General features: G+C 39.1%; 1 pseudogene; it reads left to right on the top strand.

Moving 5' to 3' along the window:
• Window positions 1-704: 704 nt before the first annotated feature.
• LOC117999461 overlaps window positions 705-23,211 on the top strand; it is a 74,934-nt pseudogene continuing 52,427 nt past the window's right edge.

The following is a 23,211-nucleotide window of genomic DNA, read 5'->3' on the forward strand; positions in this document are numbered from 1 at the left end:
AGAGGAGGAGAAGAAGAAGAAGAAGAAAGAAAAGGAGAAGGAGGAGAAGGAGAAGAAGAAGAGGAGGAGGAGAAGAAGGGGAAGAGGAAGAAGAAGAAGAGGAAAGAGAAGGAGAAGCAGAAGAAGAAGCAGAAGGAGGAGGAGGAGGAAGAGCAGGAGGAGGAGGAAAGAAGATTATTTCTAAGTCTGTTCAATGCACCAGTGACAAAGTCAGCAAAGGGAGCTGAGGGTAGCACTTCACCTTGAAGAGGAGGTGAAAGAAAATGATGTATGTGAAAAATGTTCCTTGAACTCTTATGGGCTTTACAAAATGATTCTAGGGTAGCTTATGATGATCCTAGTCACTGAGGAGGACGTAAGGTACAGAAGTTAGGTGACTTTCCCACCATCACACTAATGCAAGTGGTGGAATACAGATTCAAAATGATGTCTTCCAAATACCCCATGGTTTTCCACTTGACTTTTTCTATACCCCAAAATAAAGAGGTTGGCCTGATGTCATCTTTTTTCGATACTTTGTGATGAAGCAGAATGCCCCTCCTCACCTTTGGGGCAGGAGCGGCTTCCACAAGGGAGGCTGACATGAGAATGAATGAGGCTGACATATAATAAAAAATATATATAATATATAATATAAAAATGTTATAAAAATAAAAATATATAATATAATAAAAAGAAAGGACATTTCTACAAAATGAAATGACTCTTTTAAACTCAGAACCCACTATTTTGTCATTTATATATTATTGCGAAGCATAAAAAAGATTTTTATGAGGCTCTTTTCAAAAGGATTACTCAGCTTCTAGCCCAGATTCATAAATTGCAGGTGAGTGTGAGGCTCTTTGATTGAGGCATGACGATTATGCAGCAGGTCATGGCAAGCCAACTCCACTGGGAGGTACGATGCACACACTCACTGTAACACTCTGTCAGGGTGCCTTGATAACACTTGGTCATTTTTCCTGAACTTACCTTATTAAGATGGCTCGCAGAAAGAAATGCTTGGTTCTAGGATTTCTTGCTTTTCTATGGGCTGAATCTGGCATTGAAGGCAAAGAAGCGAAAGAACACACCTGTCATTTGCTGGGCCAGTTTGATCTGAACGGGTATGTAGATGCCAAAAATCACTCACTTGTTATTGGAGGACTGTTTCCTATTCACTACAGGACCATCCCAGCAAATGAGTCTGTTTTGGAGCCAGTATTTGCAAAATGCGAAGGGTAAGCTGCTCTTCTTGTCTTCTTTTTACATCAGGCCCAAGTGGTGGGGATGAAAGAGCATGGGGTGTGGGAGTCAGAGTCTGGAACTGGGCCCATGACACTGACTCTGACACTATTTATTTGATGTAGGAAAGGTACTTCCTGTTTCTGAGCCTCGGTTTCTCCAAGGCGGACACTCTAGGATTGCTTAGAAGCGAGAAAAGCTTGGTCTCAGGTGGGTCCTTTCCCACTTTTGTACCTCAGAAAGAAAAAAGACAGGTTTTGTACAATAGAGCACAGTGCCCTTCAGACGGTGGTCTCTGGACCAGCAGCATCAGCAGCACCTAAAAGCTTGTTAAAAATGTGGAATCTCAGGCTGCTTCCCACATCTGCTGAACCAGAATCAGCATTCTGATAAGACCTCCCTGTAATTCATGTGTACATTAAAGTTTGAGAAGCACCAATGTAGAATTATGCAGTGTTGCAGCTTTATTGTGAATTGTTAATTACACTAAGCTCTCCTCAAGTGAAAATACAAGGTGTGGGGATGCCCATTTATTTCTGAGCTGATATTCATGGTAAGATTCCTTCCCCTGGAAGGTTTCTGCCCTTCTCATGCCAAAATTGTCACGTGAGGACATGGGATCCATGACTGATAATCTGAATTTACTAACAACGCATTTTAAGAAAGGTAAACAAGGCTTAGATTTGTGTGTGCGAGCAGGGTCCTGGGCGCACACACACACACACACACACACTTTAGCTACAAAGAATGCCAGAAATTAAAACAAAGGAAAACAACTATCCACTACTTTACTACCATAACAAAGCAGCTCTTTTCCCTTTATTTTCTCAGCCCTGTATATAAGTGCAACCATAATTTTTGCATAGCTGTGAACACAGTATGGACACAATTTTATATTGGGCATTTTACATTATATAGTAAGCATTTCTATGATGCTTCATGGTAATTATGATTATAAATGCATGCTGTGAGGGGCACCTGGGTGGCTCAGTCGTTGGGTGTCTGCCTTCGGCTCAGGTCATGATCCCAGGGTCCTGGGATCGAGCCCCACATCGGGCTTCCTGCTCCGCGGGAAGCCTGCTTCCCCTCTCCCACTCTCCCAGCTTGTGTTCCCTCTCTCACTGTCTCTCTCTCTCTGTCAAATAAATAAATAAAATCTTTAAAAAAATGCATGCTGTGAATTTTAGCAACTTCTTTTTTTTTTTAAAGATTTATTTATTTGAGAGAGTGAGAGAGAGAGAGCATATAGAAGGAGAGGGAGAAGCCGACTTCCCACCAAGCAGAGAGCCCTACCTGGGGCTCCATCCCAGGACCCCAAGATCATGACCTGAGCTAAAGGCAGATGCTTAACTTACTGAGCTACCCAGGTGCTCCTTAGCAACTTATTATACAATTAAATCTTTACTGATCACAACTCTTTTCCTTTGGTCTTATCTCATGCCACATATTTGAAATATCATTAGAGGGATGGATAAACAGTAATGTTGTTGGCAAAATGAAAGGATTCCAATCAATCTCACTGACCTCTTTCCTGGACCTCCTAATTCTTTTCCATTCTTACAGGGAAGCAAAAGAAAGAGAGATGAGAAGGGCTTTTGCTCACAGCTACACTGTTCTAGGGTCAGTTCATTATTTATCACAGAAGTTTACACATTCAGTCTCTAAAATATAGAATGAACACTAGAGTTTATCATAGTACACTTACATTTTGTAAATGCACTTAATTTGTTCCTCACCTTCCATCAGAATTTCTGAAGGTTATCTTCCTAGCAAGGCTAACTGGAAAAAAGCCAACAGATAAGTTTTTAATAAAAATCCACCCCTTTCACTAAAAGAAATGATTTCCACTGTGGTTGAAATCTTGGCATTCTTTTCATAGCTAAAATTTGTGTGTGTATGTGTGGGGGCGTGCGCATGCATGCATGTGCATGAGAAGTAAGTATTTAAAAAATTATTCACTGTGTCAGGGATATTTTGATTTTCCTACCTAGTCCACCTGTTCTTATTTAATTTGCAGAGTAGTCTGATAGTTGATTTACATGTTCTGTCCAGCGATTTCAATTGTAATCAGTGGGAGAGATAAGGTGTGTATTTATTCCATCTTAACTTTAATATGAACCCCGAGGAGTCTTTGAAAGGATTTCTTCAGCATCTTCTGACTTTCAGTGTTGCTGCTGATTCATGATGTTGTGTGTGAAGCTTGTTTCATGGAGTCTAGGGCATCTAAAAAGCCAGTTCCTTGTTCTCAATGTGGCTCAGGAATGCAAGGTATCATGGTGGGTGTTCCACTTGTCTCTGAACCTTGTTTGCCTGAAACCCAAATTGTTCATGTTTATGCTATTCCAGGCTAAAACTTGCCCCAGCACCTTAATCCACCTTGAATATATCTATACATTTTGGATATTAATATTCCATTTTAAAAATTGATATATGGTCTTCAAAATTATAATTCATTTTCACCCATCCTGTCAGCAAGTTTCCTCCCATCTCCATCCCCAGTGTTCTCCAAGACCCTCAGTACTCCTCCCTGAGATGCAACTTTCCCTCCCGTTTGGAGCGTCCCATTGGGACTGGCCTAGCTTAGGATGTGCTCAGGGGCCAAACTGGTTCTAATCTGGTAGTACTTTCATTTTGGCACCATTAACCTAGCTAGACCTGATCTAGAAATTCCAGTTGGGTTTGGAGAAGTCTTGTTCTCCAACATTAACAAGATACTAGTTTTGCTTGGCCATCAGCTAAATTGTACAGAAGAGGAAGATTTTCTATTATTCTGAAAATGTTGTTCAGAGAAGAGAAAGGCAGTGAAATGGAAAGAGTATTTTAATTATTGTTTTGGTTGATCTAAATGAAGTTAGGATTTAGAGAAATTTTCTGGGGGAAAAAAGGTATACATTGTATAACAGTACTGTGAATATCATAATGGAAATCAGAGAATGAAAGAAAAAATTGTCCTGAATCCCACCCTTCCAGTAATTATCCTGTGCTCATGAAAAAAACTTCCCTGTTGGGAGCGCCTGGGTGATGCAGTACATTGAGCATTGGACTCTTGATTTCTGCTCAGGTTATGATCTCAGAGTCATGAGATTGAGTCCTACCTGAGGGCTCTGTGCTCAGCGCAGAATATTTAAGATTCTCACTGCCTCTCCCTCTGTCCCTCCCCCTGCTAAAATAAAGAAATAAATCTTTAAAAAATAAAAATAAATAAAAATAAAAATTTTCCTATTGTTACTTATCCAAATGTTTATATAATTTATATGTAGTTTTCATTATAGTATAGAAATAACATTGCATGTGGCTTGTTTTGCTTCTTATTATATGCATGGCTGTATAATCTCTCTAATTATAGTTTTTTAATGATGGAAAATGTTCCCATCAAGTCAATATACCATAATTTATTATCACTGAGCATGTAAGTTCTTGCCAGTTTTTCAATATTATAGATAATTCTGTAACAAACAGTTTGGGGTATACAGAGCTTTTTCCTTTGGGAAGAACAGTTTGTTCAGATAAATTCTCAGGGGTAGGATTGTTGATTCAAAGCAGGTGAACGTTTTTCTTGCTCTTGAAATATATTGCTATATTACCTTAAAAAAGATATTGCTGTATTTATTTCAAAACCATATATGCCTATTTATATTGCCCCCTGAGTAAATTTGGAAACGAGCTATCTTAGGATGATGAAGCCCTTCATGTTCTGGCACCTTCTGGTTCTCCAGTCTCCATTTCCCTGTGCCACACCCACTCCAACTTCATCCTCCCAAAGTACTGATCTGTCCATTCCTAGAATGTTTCATGTTCTCTTTTTGAGAATGTGCCTTCACACATACTGTTCCCTTTGTCTGCAGCTTTCATCCCTGTTTTTATGTCATCCTTCAAGCCTCAGCTTGGCTGTTCTGTCCTCCAGAGTATGGTCCGTCCTTTCTATTTCATGGCCCCTACTTTCATCCCTATCACTCTTTTTATGATTTGGTGCACTGCTTGGCTATTTTTCTGTTTCTTCACCTGTATCCTACAGTACCTATCTTGTTCTGTGTTGTACTTATAATGTCTAGCACTAGTAGAACTCAGTAACTATTTATTAAATAAAAAACAAAGCTAAACTAAACTAAAAAACAAACAAACCAAAGAAACATGGAGGAGAAATCTAATCTGCTGGCAGGGTTATTTGCTATTAGACGTTTAATAAAAAACATTTATTGAGTAGAAGATAGAGAGTTAGATACTATAGCTACAGAAAATATTAAGACAAAAATTCTTGAGATCCTTGCTTTTATTTTATTTTTTTAATTAAAAAATTTTTTTTAAAGTAGGCCCCACACCCAACGTGGAGCACAATGTGGGGCTTGAACTCACGACCCTAAGATCAAGACCTGAGCTGAGCTCAAGAGTCAGATGCTTAACTGACTGAGCCACCCTTGCTTTTACATAGATTAAAGCTTAGTTAAAACTGGGAAGAACTGGGGCTCCTGGGTGGCTCAGTCATTAAGCGTCTGCCTTCGGCTCAGGTCATGATCCCAGGGTCCTGGGATCGAGCCCCGCATCGAGCCCCGCATCGAGCCCCGCATCGGGCTCCCTGCTCAGCGGGAAGCCTGCTTCTCCCTCTTCCACTCCCCCTGCTTGTATTCCCTCTCTTGCTGTGTCTCTCTCTGTCAAATAAATAAATAAAATCTTTAAAAAAAAAACTGGGAAGAACGAGAGTTGGGAATAGAATAGTTATTTTTCAATGGAGAATAAATTGAAAAAAAAATGTGGTGATGGATTATAAGAGAAATATTTTTCCCTTTAATGGCTGGGGGATGGAAAGGGGGAGGCATCTTAATCATGGTTATATGTGAAAATGGTAGGAAGGAGACATTTCTCAATTAAAAAATCTCTCAACATGGGTTGCTGGAGGGGAGGTGGGTGGGGGGATGGGGTAACTGGGTGATGGACATTAAGAAGGGCACTTGATGGAATGAGCATTAGGTGTTATATGCAACTGATGGATCGCTAAATTCTACCCCTGAAACTAATAATATACTATATGTTAACTAAATTGAATTTAAACTAAAAATTTAAAAAATTCGGGGCGCCTGGGTGGCTCAGTCGGTTAAGCGTCTGCCTTCGACTCAGGTCATGATCCCGGGGTCCTGGGATAGAGTCCCGCATCAGGCTCCCTGCTCCGCAGGAAGTCTGCTTCTCCCTCTCCCACTCCCCCTGCTTGTGTTCCCTCTCTCGCTGTGTCTCTCTCTGTCAAAGAAATAAATAAAATCTTTAAAAAAAAATTTAAAAAATTCTCTCAATATTAACAATTAAATAATGGCAGGAAAAATGATTAAATTGGAGTCATGTTTACATAGTATATAGAAATTTTGTATTTTGTTTTGATATACTTTGATTGTATTTTCATAATTTTTATTATAATTAATGTCCAGAAGAACACGAGAGAAACCTATAGGAAAGTAAGGAGGGAGAGTCATATGGCATCAAGGACTTCCAATGAATGGAAAAAATGTATTGAGGGGTTCTTTAGTACCCTGTGTGGTAGAGAGGGTAGAGAATATAAAGATATTTTTGTGAAAAGACATAATCAGCAGTTTGGGAAATTATATCATATGAAAGATATTTAGAGCAAGAAAATGTACAAAAAGGTGCTTCCCTGCCCAAACCAATCAACAATGAATATGATGCATAGGTGAACCCTTGAAGTCTGCAGTATCGTTTATGAAAAACGGTACCAGTGAGGTGCCTGCTGATACTCTCTCAAAATACTCTCGGCACCACCCCCAGCTAACAGTTGCTCTCCCCCACCCCAAAGATCCTGACTAAAGCCGTACAAATCTGTTTCTTTTTCAGGTTCAACTTTTGGGGATTCCGCTGGATGAAAACCATGATCCACATAATCAAGGAGATTAACAAGAGGAAGGACATTTTGCCCAATATCACTTTAGGCTATCAGATTTTTGATACCTGTTCCACCACCTCCAAGTCTGTGGAACCGGCTGTGGTATTTCTTACAGGGCAGGAAGAAAACAAGCCCAATTTTAGAAACAGCACTGGAGCATTTCTGGCAGGAATTGTTGGAGCAGGTGGGTCGTCCTCATCAGTTGCTGTATCAAGAATTCTAGGATTATATTATTTACCACAGGTAATACTCAGGTATCTCAGAATAGTGTGCTGGGTGCTAGCTTGTAAAGAAACACAAGCTATGTTTGGGTTAAATGCAGTAGATAGTAAGGTGCTCAGGTGAGGCTGAGATAAGATGCAGAGACAAACAGGGACGATGATGAAGCTGCTGCCCCTAATTCCTCTGTTCAGTCTAGGCTCAGCAAGTGTCACTTGATGCCTACCTGCAGGTGATTTCAGCCTCTTTTTTAAAAAAGAAAAAATAATTTTATTTATTCAAGAGAGAGAGCACGGGTGAGCTGGGGAGGGGAGGGGCAGAGGGAAAGAATCTCAAGCAGACTGTCTGCTGAGCCCTGTAATGGGCTCCATCTCAGGACCCTGTGTTCATGACCTGAGCTGAAATCAAGAGTCGGAGGTTTAATCAGCTGAGCTACCCAGGCCCTCATTTCAGGCTCTCCTATATCCCTTAGGATCCTGTTTTAATTTTTGCCTTGAGGTTGTGAGTTACTGATTTGTAAGTTAGCACCTCACTAGGCACGACACTCGATAGCACTGGGTGAGGCACAGAGGAGGTAATGGAAAAATACTGGGTGGTTGGTTGGCTGGCTGGTTGGTTGGTTGGTGCTAGGTGGTAAAAGGAACTCATTTTTTTCTTGCCTATATTAAAACTTATTATTCATGACTTTTTGTTCCATACACTAACCTACTGAAATGAGCCTGCGATTTTCACAAGATAGCTAGAATTTTGGGACGCTAATATTTTTAATTCCAGTTAGTAAACATACAGTGTTATATTAGGTCCAGGTATATAATATAGTAATTTAACAGTTCCGTACATCACCCTGTGCTCATCACAAGTGCACTGCTTAATCCCCGTCATCTATTTCACACATCCTCCCACCCACCTCCCCCCGGTGACCATCAGATTATTTTAAATTCAGAGACTTGTGACATGTTTCAACTTAAGAACAGATGATATTAGGAAGAATGGATTATTTAAAAAATATAAATAAAACTCTATAATTATTTCTAAGGATGGGTCATTAAAGTATAGTGAGGATTTATTAATGTGAATGATGATTCAGCCTATTTGTGTTACTAAAGTAATGGGAGAATTTGAATTAATTTTAAGAAGTAGACTTTACATCATATTTCTATTATAAAGCTGCAAATACAAATGTGGGAGGAATAGGAAAATACTGAGAAACTGAACCAGGAGGAGGGGTTGGGTGACACAGCTGACATCTTAGGCGTGGGTTTCATGCAGCTCATTTGAAAGCTTGCCATGAGCTCTATCTTCCGCCGAAAACCAACTGTGGTCCAGACACTGGCTAGAAAACTCTAGGTTGATTTTCTCGTTTAAATCCTTGCAAAGAAGGAAAAGAAATCTATGTGATGCTTTCACATTGGTTGTTTCACTTAATATACTGATTATATTAAATTATTATATATTATAACATATATTAATATAATGTGTATATTATTCATTATAATATACTGAGTATATAGTAGGTGTGTTTAATGTACTTAAGATGTAGATGTCATTACCCCGATTTTACTCATGGGGAAACAGGTTCAGAGGGTTTAAGTAACTTGTCTACAGTCTTACACTAACTATGGAGCCAGAATTAAAAACCAGGCATCTCTGTTTCCTAAATGAGATTCTTTCCTACATATGACCTCCATGATGCTGCTGCTAGCAAGTTTCAAAAGCAGAATGTAAACTTTAGCCAGTAGAGTAAGATAGGACAAGTGGTGGGGCGCCTGGGTGGCTCAGTCGTTAAGGGTCTGCCTTCGGCTCAGGTCATGATCCCAGGATCCTGGGATCGAGCCCCACATCGGGCTCCCTGCTCAGTGGGGAGCTTGCTTCTCCCTCTCCCACTCCCCCTGCTTGTGTTCCCTCTCTTGCTCTCTCTCTCTGTCAAATAAATAAACAAACAAACAAACAAATAAATAAATAAATCTTAAAGAAAAAAAGAATAGAACAAGTGGTAGAGAAAAGAGAAAAGAGGAATATTTTGTCTCTTATAAAGGAATTGACAGTCATGGGGCTATGGAATTATAATATAGGAGGCCCCATTGATGGTAACATATTAATAACAAGGAATGGGTAAGGGAAGAATGTAGCGTATGTTCCTCATTGTAGAGTCAGGGAGGCTAGAGGTAAGGCACAACAGGAGTGCATGTACGACTCAAGAATTCATGGTGATGATGGAAATACACACAAGAATCACTGGCAAAATGAAAAAAAAAAAAAAAACCTTTTCATTTTTCTACACAAGCACCTATAAAATGAGGGCTTCTAGAACTTTGTTGGAGAATGTGGCTAGACCTGCGGGTGCAGTGGTAGACCTCCTACCACCCTCCTCCAGGGAGTCTCAGGACCTAAACACTCAGCAGTCCTGGTGGAGAGAAACAGGGGAAGAGAAGAGAAAGAGGGAAAGGAGTGGTGGTGGAAAGACATACAAACACACACAGAGGAGAGGCCGAGGCAATGAGGGAGGGAGGAAGAACAAGAGGGAACTGGCCTGCCAAATAGACTGTGAGTCTGCTAGCTCCATCATCCCTGTGAATGAGAAGCTAGAGCTGAGAAAGTGCCTGGATGGCTTGACTTCCACACCTAGTCTCATGTGAACATAGATGAAAGGCAGATGACCTCCTTTTCCGTGCTGTGACCCCAGCTGTGAAAAGTGCTGCATTGAATGTCATCATCTTAATAATTAGCTCCTCAGACTCCCCTGGAGTGGGGTGGGAAAAGGGCACATAGGGAGGTCAAAGTGTTCCCTCCAACAGTCCCCACCCATGGGCTAGGGAGCAGACTGCAAGTCCTTTTATGGAAGGATGTGGGAATGAAGGGAGAACAACTGTTAAGTCCCCTCCCTCTCCAATAAAAGCATTCAGAGATTGTGTAATATGCGATTTGGCTATTACTTCCTAATAACTGCATGAATATTTTCAATTGTAGATGGGTTATGCCTCTACCTTCTCAATTCTTAGTGACAAACACCAGTTTCCATCTTATGTTCGCACAGTAGTCAGTGATAAGATCCAGTAGGATGCCATGGTACAACTTATCCAACACTTTGGCTGGGTCTGGAGAGGCATCATAGCAGCTGATGATGATTATGGAAAATATGGAGTAAAAACTCTTAGGGAAAGAATGGAGAGTGCCAATCTCTGTATTGCATTCTCTGAAATCATTCCCAAAGTCTATTCCAATGAGAAAATGCACAAAGCTGTTGATGCCATGAAGAACTTCACTGCCAGAGTCGTTGTGCTTTATGCATCTGATACTGACCTCAGTCCTTTTTGTTGGAAATGGTTCACCATAACATAACAGACAGAACGTGGATAGCAAGTGAAGCCTGGATCACAGCAGCACTCATTGCAAAGCCTGAATATTTCCCATATTTTGGTGGAAGCATTGGATTTACAATACCAAGGGCTGATATACCAAGATTAAAAGAATTTCTTTATGATGTACATCCTGGCAAAGATCCAAACAATGTCCTGACCATTGAATTCTGGCAAACTGCTTCTAACTGTACTTGGCCAAATAGCAGTGTTCCATACAACATTGACCACAGAGTGAATGTAACAGGTAAGGATGACAGATACCATGCCATGTGTGATAAATTCTGTACTGGAGAGGAGAAGTTGGAAGATCTTAAAAATATGTATCTGGATGTGTCTCAGCTAAGAATCACAAACAATGTCAAACAAGCTGTGTATTCCATGGCTTGGATGGTCTAAGTGGATGCAAAGAAGGACGTGTGCCATACATTCCAGGAAACACGTGGGCATATATCCCTGACTTTGAGCCTTGGCAGGTAAGTTGTTGGTTTGTTTTACTTCATGATATAGTTTGACATTAAAAGAATTCATACTAATAAAACCTTTGACTTGCTTTTGTATTTAATAGATATGATTTTATCACATGCCTACCTAAAAGAATAGCTTGCTTGTGTGACCTAAATGAACATTTTTAAGTTCCCATTTGTTAACAGAGTTCTTAGGTTTGTTGTGAATGATAGAAAATTCCCCCAAAACAGTACCTTATGCAAAATAGTTTTTTTCCCCCTTCACATAAGTGAAGTTCAGAGATTAGCATTCTAGGACTGAAAGATGGCTTAGGGATCCTGATTCCTTCTACCTTGTTTCATTGTTCTCAATATGTGGGTTCATCTTATAATCTCAAATGGCTCCTTGGACTTCAACCACCATGTCCATACTGTAACCAGCAGGAAGGAAAAAGGGCAAAGATGTGTACCTCCCTCCATTTCTGGATATTTCCTGGAAATTACATACAATTTTCCTTATATCCTATTAGCCAGAATTTAGTTACATGGTCATACCTAGCAGTGAGGGAAACTTTAGCTTCTGTGCAGTGCGGGAGGGCCAGAAGGAGGAGACTAACGGGGTCATCTTAGAGATATGGCTCTCTGATCTCCTGTCTCAATTCTGATGTCCCAGCAACTCATATTGGGGCACAGTAGCCCAAATGATCTCAGCAAGGGGCACACCTCACACCTAACCAGAGTGATCCTTTGTTTACATCCTTCAGTACCTCCCTTCTATTCCGTAGAGGATAAAGCATGCTGTCTGTGGTCTGGCACTGTTAGCGTCTTTGATTCAATCATTCCTTCCATGACTCTCAGCGCTTTATTCTCTAGCAACACCAAATTGCTTGTCCCTCCCAGTAGAGTCTGCGGTAGTCAGAACCACCCCAGCTTTATTTTTATTTTCAAATGGACCCCACCGTGCATTTAGTTTTGTGTCTAGTTAGTCTCTTCCCGTCTGTGGTAGTTCTCCATTCTTCCCCTGTTTTTCACAACTGATATTTTTTATACTTACTGGCCAGTTATTTTTAAATGTTTTGGGTTTTTCTATTTTTTTCTCATGATTACATTGAGATTATGCATTTTTGGCAAGAATACCATAGAAGTGATGTATTCTTTTTATGTCTCATATCAGGAGGTACATGATGTCATTGTGAATGATTATTGTGGACATTAACTTTTATCACTTAGTGATGTCACCATGCTTTTTTGCTGAAAAGTATCTATGTTTCCCTTTGTAATTAACAATTATCTTGTGAGGACAATATTTTGAGGATCTGAAAATAACATTTCTCATCATGGCTTTGCCACAAATTTTAGCATCCATTGATGATGATTCTTGCCTGAAACAGCTATTATTATGTTGTTTAAAAAATGGTGATTTTCTATTTTCCTCATTCCTTCTAGATTTATTAACTAGAATTTTTCTCTCCCCTTCTGATTTAATTATATCAATATGGACTCAAGGATATTTATTTCTATTCGAGTAGAATATTCCACAACTATCATTATTTATTCTGTTGCTCAAAATTTCCCAGATTTGACTGTTGGGAGCCTCTTTGAGCTGGTTTTCATTTCCTTTTGACACATCTTTATCACTTGTGAGCACTTCCTTATTTTCTGGAATCCCAAGATGTTCTGGGCTCATCTCATACTTCCTTTACTTCACATCAGTGGTCAGCCATTTCTCCAAAGGAATTCTATTTCCATTTACTGGAAAATGGAATTTGTAAACCAAGATCTGAGTGTAAGGTGTGTTCCTTGGTACTGGAAAAGTTGTGGTAAATTCAGAATGAGAAATTTTTATATATTATTTTATTTTTTTTAATAACATATAATATATTATTTGTTTCAGGGGTACAGGTCTGTGATTCATCAGTCTTATGCAATTCACAGCACTCACCATAGCACATACCCTCCCCAGTGTCCATCACCCAGCCTCCCCATCCCTCCCACCCCCCTCTTAAAGGTCATAGGACAGTTCCTTCATTTTAAAAGAAATCCTTTGGGTACTTATTTTTAAATAATAAAAAGGATCCTATATGGTAAATAACAACTCCCTAATTCATTATTTGAATATTTCAATATTATAATTTAAATTTGCTCAAAGAGCAACAAATATGTATTAGAATTACAGAGAAGAGACTTTAGTGAGGTTCAAGGGACCACATAGTGTCATGGTGAGTGTTGGTGGGATAGTCCATGACAGGAGTCATAGTACTTGACACATACCCCGTATGATATCAGTAAGTTAAAACTGAAAAGCAGGACCTCACACGAGAGGTTTAACAGGTTCATTAAGAATGCTTCATTAAAAAAAAATGCTTCATAAATGTACCGAAGTAAAATTTTTCATTTATTTAAAACTAAAATGACCATGTACTCCATACTCATTCTTCTCAGCTTATCCTATTAGCAGATCTGATCAGAATATGTATATTTGTAAAGCCCTTTTACTCTTGTGGTTTATTTGGACATATCTCTAAACTCTTTTGTATACCTGGGTGGTAGGGAACTGTGTCCTACCATCCAATGGTGATAAACAGATGGAATTATGGCAATGTTGTTCTAGAGAATGGTCAGGGACTGGTAGCTTTTGAAAATTTCCTTTCTTAACTCTTCTGAAGAATGGAAAGGGAAAGAATGCCTTTTCCCAATGGACTCACCAGTAAAAGTCACCGTGTTGTATACTCTGATACAGATTTTATGTTGGTTGAGAACAGCATATGGTAAAAGGAAGGAGAGACAAAAGGGCAGGTGACCTGGAGTGGCCCTACTCCAGGATGGATGGTGATTTTCAGAACACTCGGGATATTGACTTACTAAAGGCTTCAAGTTATATTAATCTCTATGACAGAGATAGGGCAGGAATAATTCCCCTTGTTTTACAGACCAGGAAACTAGTGCTTATTCAGACATATTACTTAGCCCAAGGTCATGATGTTTGAAAGAGCCAAAATATGATGTTAGATCATCAGACATTGTAATTCAGACTCTTTCTACCAAGTTATTTGGCCTCTCTGGTTTGAGAGGGACCTGTGTTCCACATGTTATTCCTTTGGCTTAGAATCTCCTTGTCCCCCATATTTGTCAGGCAAATTCCTACAAATTTTTAAAAACCCAGCCTAGATGGCTACTTCCTGGGGAAACCTCCTAAATTTTCCTAAGGCAATTAGTTAGCTAACTCCCTCACCCGTGCCTTTTCAACAGTCTTTCCACAACAGCAACATAGAGGTACACTGAATTTTACTATTAGTACCTGTTTATTTGTTCAGGCTCTCCACTGGATTGTGAGCTTTGCAAGGTAGGGAATGGATTGGTTGATCTTCATATCTCTACCACTTGACATGTAGGTAAGGGAATGGTGGGGGAGGTAGACTCATACCTATATATGGAAGAAATCTAGGAGGGAGGTAGGAAGATCCTTTCTTCCCTAGATATGGAGGTATTAGGAAATATTAAGCACCATTATGCCTAATCAATGCTTTTTGTTAGAAATGTATGAGCCACACAGGTAATTTAAAATTTTCTAGTAACTAAATTTAAAAATAAAAAGAAACAGATGAAATTAAATATAGTTGTTTTATTTGATCCGAAATAACATTTTAACCGAATTATATTATGATGATGTTGTCATCATCATAATATAATATAAAATAATAATATAAAATTATTAATGATGGTTTACATTTTTTAAACAAAGTCTTTGCAATCCAGTGTATATTTTATACTTACAGCTCATCTCAGTTTGGCCAGCCACCTTTCAAGTTTCAATGGTCACATGTGGCTAGAAGTTGTAGAGCAAACCTACAAAGGCATAGAGGAAAAGGAAAAAAAAATCCAATCACATGAGTTTTGAGATTATTTTTTTCATAAGCCCTGTTCTCTAGGCAATCAAATATTTACAAATTGCTTTTTTATTCTCTTGTTTTTTTTCTCCTTGTTTTCTAGCTAACGTACAATTTGAAGACACTTAAGTTTACTACCCATAATGGAGAGAGACTAGAAATTGATGAAATGGAGATGTGACTGGGTACTATGATATTCTAAATTGGCAATTAGGTGATAATGGAGAGATTGCCCTTGTGAAGGCTGGAGAATATATATTCACAAACTCTAAGTTTGAACTCGTGATGAAAAAGAATGCGACAATATTTTGGAACACTGAGTCATCAAAGGTAAGTTACTTGGACATCTTGTTTCATTTATGTACACAGAAAATTCGTTTATATACACAGAGAATGGTATTTCAGGCACTATAGAATATCAGACATCTAGATTTGGCTATTCCAAGTCAATTTTTTCAATATAGTACATATTTTTTCTATATACAGTTTTGGGTATTTTGTTTTGGAGATATTTTGGTATTTTTTTTGGACTATAGTTTTAAATATTAGTTTTATGATTTTGTTTTTCTTCTTCAAATACTCCAATCAAAGGGTTTGACTTCCTTTGTCTGTCTTCTGTTTTATCTACTTTCTCTGATCATTTTTGCCTTTTTCTTTATTTTATCCTTTTTCTTTTCATTGTTTTCCTGACTTTATTCTATGTTCCTTATTAAATTTTCACTCAAAATATATTTGTTTCACTTAAAATATATTTGTTTTTGAATGTCTTGTAACTTTTATCTTAATTTCTGAAATGGCTTTATTTTATCTTTAGTTTTTTTTCTGAGTAAAATGAATTTTTGTATTTCTTCCAGTTGTATATTTATTTATGTTTTTAATTTTTAAATGCCTAACTCAAGTATTTTTGCACATCTCTAAGTATTTTTCTGAGAGTATTTAATTGTGCTGGAATATTTATTTAAAATGCTATGTTACATTATTCTTCCATGTGATGGTGGTTGTGTGTGTGTGTTGATGGGATCTGCAGCAATGTTTTGATTTTCATTTTCTGTTTTCTTCTTATAGTAAACTTACGTCAAGGCACTTACACCTATTTTTGTTCATAGACAGGGATGAGAGTTTCTGGTGTTTTACAGATCCCTATTTCAAGACTGCCTTCTTCTTTTAGTAGAGTGAAGAGTAGTAGTTCATTTAAGACATGACTTTTTGTGGTAAAGGAAAGCTTAATGTGTCTTTTGGTTTTATGGTTCACTCTTGTTTCTGCAGGATTCTTAACTTTCCCCTCTTCTTTCCCTTTCTACCACATCTCAAAAAGGCACTTCTCCTCTCCATATACCTTCTAGTCTCAGTGAAATGGTGCCATCCTGAGACTGGGACCTCGAGTCCTGCTTTCAAGACCTTTCCCTAGAGCTGGTGTGGTCTCTCCATGGTTTGGGACCTTTTTTAACATAGGCTGGGACATTTTCTTTCTAGGAATGATTTGTCTGCTCTCCATCAACCTTCAGTTCTCAGTTCCCTCTTACTCTTTCCTGCACAATTTTCCAAGTTTCCGTCCATTTTCCACATACCCAGGGATGAGGGAGGAACTCTAGAGATGGCCTTGCTGGAATTTAATGGCTGTTTCTCTACATACAAGTACTTTGAAGTTCATAGTATTCCCTTTATGATGCTAACGTCGTGGGTCATGTGTGGTTTTACTTACTTTTTTTGCTTTTAAAATCTGTGTCGTCTTTTTGAGAGGATGTGTGGAGAGATTCTCAATTTAGCAGCTACCATTATCCTGGGACAACCCAGAAGTCCTTCTTTCCCTTTCTGATGGTAGTTCTAGAGGGACTTCATTTCTTCCTCCCTTTTTTCTTATTTGTTCTCAGGGCCAAAGAATGATAGAGAGAATTTACAAATTCATAATATAATTTGGAGTAGAGAACACTAGCTACCAGTATAGTATATTTGTGGGTGCACATATATGTCAACAAGCTTTGATCTATTATTCAAGAAATCTTTTAAAAATATTTTTATTTATTTATTTGAGAGAGAGAATGAGAGAGAGAGAGCATGAGAGGGGGGAGGTCAGAGGGAGAAGCAGACTCCCTGCCGAGCAGGGACTCGATCCTGGGACTCCAGGATCATGACCTGAGCCGAAGGCAGTTGCTTAACCAACTGAGCCACCCAGGCGTCCCATATTCAAGAAATCTTCTTTGGAGAGAAAGATGAGTTTCATAAGCTTCAAAATTCTTTCCAAAGTATTGTTTTCAAAATTGTTCTGAGAGGTAGGAGAAATAAGATTTGAGGATTAACTGCATTCTCTTTGGATGTAAACCACTTATCCTACATAAAAACTATTATTTTCCTTATTATTATTTATTGAGAGAGAATTATTGTTACTTATTTTACTTGTTATTACAATTTTTATTCCTCCTCCGTCTATAGCAACAGGAGGGCTTTAATATGCAGGACTGAGAAGTGGCTGGTGAGCTAGAGACTGGGTCCCCTGGGTATGACATAAAGACAGCACTTGGAGAAGCATTGGAAAAAGTTGAGGAGAAACCTCATCACTTACCAGAAGTCACGAAGGAACTCCATTACTTCCCAGACAGCTGAACTTTTTACCCTTAATGAAATATTAGTTCTAGGAGAGTAGGACTTGAGGGCCTTTGATATTCTAGTTCAGTGGTTACTACAGGTCACAGTAAAATGATAGAAGGGTGGTGAGAAAGCATTGGCAATTTAATCTTCTCTGTGGATCTCACAATGAAGGGACCAGCAGGAGCCAGGACTGAATGTGGGCATCAGTGCAGTCTGGGGTTTTTCTTTGCTGCCGCAGACTTTTTTGGGGGGTGTGGGGTCTGTTTTCATCTTGAGTCTTATTCCTATATCTTCTCTCTTCCTGTGTGGCCCTTTAGATCTGACATCTGAGATCTCCAAACGGTCTTCCAAATCCTATTGGGAAAAGATCTAAGAATAAGTGACAAGGAAATTAAGATTGCTGAGCTCCTATGCTGTGCCAGACACCTCCAAGACCATTTTTTTCTTTTTAACCTCTCTTTTCATCTCTCTTCTTTTTTTACGCTCCACTTTCCATGGGTGGCAATAAACATATATAAACTCATGCAAACTCACAAAAGCATACACACAGACATAGCAGTTCCTTCCTTTCCTGGCCCATCCTTAGGCAGCACTCGGATACACTATGACAGGATATAAAAATAAAAGCTACAGTGTTTGCCACTGGAGGGGCCTCAGCTCTCTTCTGCATTTTATTTCTTTGACCTAGAGTTGTTCTGTCCAAATTGGTAGCCCCTATTCACATGTAGTTTTTAAAATTTAAATTAATTAAAACTAAATAAAATTAAAAAGTCAGTTCCTTAGTCATAGTGGGGCACATTTCAAGTGTTCAACATCCACCTGGGGCTAGGAGCACCATATTGGATGTATAACTCTTCTGTCATTGCAGAAAGACAGAGCTGCCCTAGGCCTAGAGTACAAACTATCTTCTGTGGTCTAGAACTCTCCATGAATGGGGGCTGAGACTTTTCACTTTGTATTCCTACTGTTAGGCATAAAGTAGGTACTCAATATAATGTTTTGCATGAAACAGAGAAGATGTTATTGCTTGTATAGACAAGGTTCATAGAATGCTGTTCTACTAAAAATTGATGTAAGAAGAGTAAAATGATATAGTAGATTTCTATTTTAATAATGTTTCATCAGAGCATGCCTGTTTCTCCCTCTCTCGCTCCCCCTGCTTGTGTTCCCTCTCTGTGTGTCTCTCTCTGTCAAATAAATAAATAGAATCTTTAAAAAAAAAAGAGCATAGTAATTTTATTTTTCTTATCTTCTTTATTAAAATCGGGGATATATTTGTACAATGAAATCGGTTCAAATGAATTCGATAGAAATTTACTAAGCATCTATGAGTCCACCTCTTGTTAAGCACTGCAAAGAACCACTATCCTGAATTCCAGTCCAAGATGGCGACATAGGAAGACACTGAACTCACCTCCTTCATGGACACACCAAATCTACACCTGTTTATAAATAATTTCCTCCTAAAGAAGAACTGAGGACTGACTGAACAGCCTGTACACAACAAAAGATGGAGAGACCACTCTGAGAATGACAAGAGAGATGGACATGGTAGCAAAGGGAACCCCTCATCCCCACACACACACTGGGAACTGCAGTGGGGGGGATAGTACCCTGAGATGACTTGAGCAGATTTCTTTGCCCTGGGGCACAGAAAGAAAGGCTGAGATTTAAAAGAGCAACTAGAATATGAAGGGACTAGCCCTAGAACCTTGCCAAACAGGGAGGGTGTTGCTGGAACTTTCTCTGGATTGGAGGGGCTAGTGAGTGTCTGTGTTTATGTTCCCCTTCTGCCTTGATAGTGGATTGGACCAGGGTCTGTGCACCCTACCGGCCTGCTGCCTCAGCATTTCCTGGGCCCCTAGCCCACACCAGCTCCAGCCATCCCACCAAGTCTCCTTGGTGTACACTGGGCAGTGTACACCAGAACATCCCTGGTCAGTGCCCACTACAGCTCCAGCTATTGCACCGAGGTGACACAGGAGCAGAGCACCCCAGAAGACTCCAGGCCCATCCCACTTCAGCTCCAGATGGCTTGCTAGGGCACCCCTGATACAGAGTACTCTGGGACTTCCTGGCTATGCCTGCCTTAGCTCCAGCTGCCCTGCCAAAGTGTCCCCTGTGCAGAACACCCTGGGAACACCTGGCCTGAGCCTGCCTCAGTTCTAACCACCGCAGCAGGGCATGGAGCACCCTGGGACCTCCCAGATCACACCCCATCTCTGTCCCAGCTGCCCCGCCAGGACAACCCCTGTGCCGAGCACCCCAGGTCACCCTGGCTTATACCCACTTCAGGTTCAGCTGTCCTGCCAGGGCACTCTCTGTGCAGAGAGCTCAGCAGCCTCTCCCCTTGCACTCACTTCAGTTTAAGCTGTCCTGCCAGGGTGCCTTCTCCATGAAGAGCCGCAGGGCCATCCCAGCCCATGTCCATTTCAGCTCTGGCCATTTCACCAGGGCAGCTCCAGCCCTGACCTTGGGACCCACAGGCCACACAGCTCCAGCTAAATGGTTAAAGTCACCAGGCACAGTCTACATAGGTGACAGCCATCATAAGACCATTCCTTCAAGTGTAGAAGTCACGGTTCCACCTAATTTATAGAAACAAACAGAAAATCAAGCAAAATGGAGAGACAGGACTATGCTCCAAATGAAAGAATAAGAGAAAACCTTAGTAAAAGAACTAAAGGAAATGGAGATAAGCAATATGCCTGATGAAGAGTTTGAAGTAATGATCATAAAAATGCTCATGGGACTGAAGAGAGAAGTGGAAGAACTCAGTAAGAGCTTAAACAAAGAGATAGAAAATGTAAAAAAGAACCAATCAGAATTGAAGAATACAGTAACTGAAATGAAAAATACACTAGAGGGAAGCAACCAGTAGATTAGCAGAAGCAGAAGACAGATTAGACATCTGGAAGACAGGGTAATGGAAACATCCAAGCAAAACAGAAAAAAGGGGGGCACCTGGGTGGCTCAGTCATTAAGTGTCTGCCTTTGGCTCAGGTCATGATCCCAGAGTCCTGGGATTGAGCCCCACATCGGGCTCCCTGCTCCGCGGGAAGCCTGCTTATCCCTCTTCCACTCCCCCTGCTTGTGTTCCTGCTCTTGCTATGTCTCTCTCTGTCAAATAAATAAATAAAATCTTAAAAAAAAAAAAAAAGAAAAAAGAAAAAAGAATTTTTAAAAGTGAGGATAGGTTAAGAGATCTCTTGCAAAAATCTTCAACAAAATATTAGCAAACCACAGTCAACAATACATTAAGAGGATCACTCCCCACAATCAAGTGGGATTTATTCTGGGGATGCAAGGATGGTTCAATATTCACAAATCAGTCAACATGATACACCACATCAACAAAATGAAGGATAAAAATCATATGATCATCTCAATAGATGCAGAAATGGCATTTGACAAAACTCAAAATTCATTGTGATAAAAACTCTCAACAAAGTGGGTTTAGAGGGAACATACCTCAATATAATAAAAGCCTTATATGAAAAACCCACAGCAAACATCATACTCAATGGTGAATAACTGAGAGCTTTCCTTCCAAGATCAGGAACAAGACAAGGATGTCCACTCTCATTGCTTTTATTCAGCATAGTACTGGGAAATTCTAGCCACAACAATCAGAAAAGAAAAAGAAATAAAAGTCATCCAAACTGGTAAGAAGTTAAATTGTTACCATTTGCAGATGCTGTGCTACTAATCATAGAAAACCCTGAGGACTACAAAACAAAACAAAACAAAACAAAAACTATTAGAACTAATAAAGAATTTGGTAAAGTTGCAGGATACAAAATTAATACACAGAAATTGGTTGTGTTTCTATACACGAATAACAAAGCAGCAGAAAGAGAAGTAAGAAAACAGTCCCATTTACAATTGCATCAAAAAGAATTAAATATCTAGGAGTAATCTTAACCAAGCAGGTGAAAGACCTGTACTCTGAAAACTATAAAACACTGTTGAAAAAAATTGAAGACAACACAAACAAATGGAAAGATATTCCATGCTCATGGATTGGAAGAATTAATATCATTAAAATGTCCATGCTACCCAAAGCAACCTACAGATTCAATGCAATCCCTACCAAATACTATCAGCCTTTTTCTTAGAACTAAAACAAATAATACTAAAATTTGTATGGAACCACAAAAGACCCTAAATAGCCAAAGCAATCTTAAGAAAGAAGAATAAAGCAGGAGGTATTACAATTCCAGATTTCAAGATATTCTCCAGAGCTGTATTAATCAAAATAGTATTGTATTGACACAAAAATAGACACATAGAATCAGTGGAACAGAATAGAGAGCCCAGAAATAAACCCACACTACACAGTCAATCTATGACAAAGGAGGCAAGAATATGCAATGGAGAAAAGACAGTCTCTTCAATAAATGGTACTAGGAAAACTGGACAGCTATATGCAAAAGAATGAGACTGGACCACTTGCTTACACCATATACAAAAATGAGCTCAAAATTGATTAAACACCTAAATGTGAGATCTGAAGCCATAAAACTCCTAGAAGACAACATAGACAGTAATTTCTTTGTCATCAATCTTAGCAACATTTTACTAGATATGTCTCCTCAGACAAAGGAAACAAAAGCAAAAATAAACTATTGGGACCTCATCAAAATAAAAAGCTTTTGCACAACAAAGGAACCCATCAACAAAATGAAAAGGCAACTGACTAAATAGGAGAAGATATTGCAAATGACATTATCTGATAAGGGATTAATATCCAAAATTTATACAATTTAACACCAAAAACCAAATAATCCAAAATGGGCAGAGGACTTAAATAGAATTTTTTTCCCCAAAAACATATATAGATGGGAAACAGACAAATGAAAAGATGCTCAACATCATTCATCATCAAGGAAATGCAAATGAAAACTGTAGTGAAATATCACTTCACATCTGTCAGAATGATTAGAATCAAAAAGATAAGAAATAACAAGTGTTGGTGAGGATCTGGGGAAAGAAGAATCCTTGTGCACTGTTGGTGAGAATGTAAATTGGTGCAGCCACTGTGGGAAGTAGTATGGAATTTCTTCAAAATATTAAAATAGAAATACCATATGCTCCAATAATTCCACTACTGGATATTTACCCAAAGAAAACAAAAACAAAAACAGTAATTGAAAAAGATATGTGCTCCTCTCTGTTTATTGAAGCATTATTTCAATAGCCAAGATATGGAAGCAACCCAGGTGTCCATCCATAGATGAATGGATAAAGAAAAGGGGTATGTATATCTATATAATGGGGTATTACTCAGCCATAAAAAAGAATGACATTTTGCCATTTACAACCACATAAATTGACCTAGAGGGTATTATGCTAGGTGAAATAAGAGAGAGAAAGACAAATACCATATGATTTTACTTACATGTGGAATCTAAAAAACAAAATAAACAAACAAAAAGCAGAAATGAACCAAAAAAATAGAACAAACTGATCATTGTCAGAGGGAACGGGGGTGGGAGGATGGACAAAATGGGTGAAGGGGAGTGGGAGGTACAGGCTTCCAGCTATGGAATGAATAAGTCATGGAGATGAAAGGTACAGCATAGGGAATACAGTCAATGGTCTGTGGT

The sequence above is a fragment of the Mirounga leonina genome, unplaced genomic scaffold (genome assembly GCF_011800145.1).
Source record: "Mirounga leonina isolate KUSES-001 unplaced genomic scaffold, KU_Mleo_1.0 Mir_115, whole genome shotgun sequence".
NCBI lineage: Eukaryota > Metazoa > Chordata > Mammalia > Carnivora > Phocidae > Mirounga > Mirounga leonina.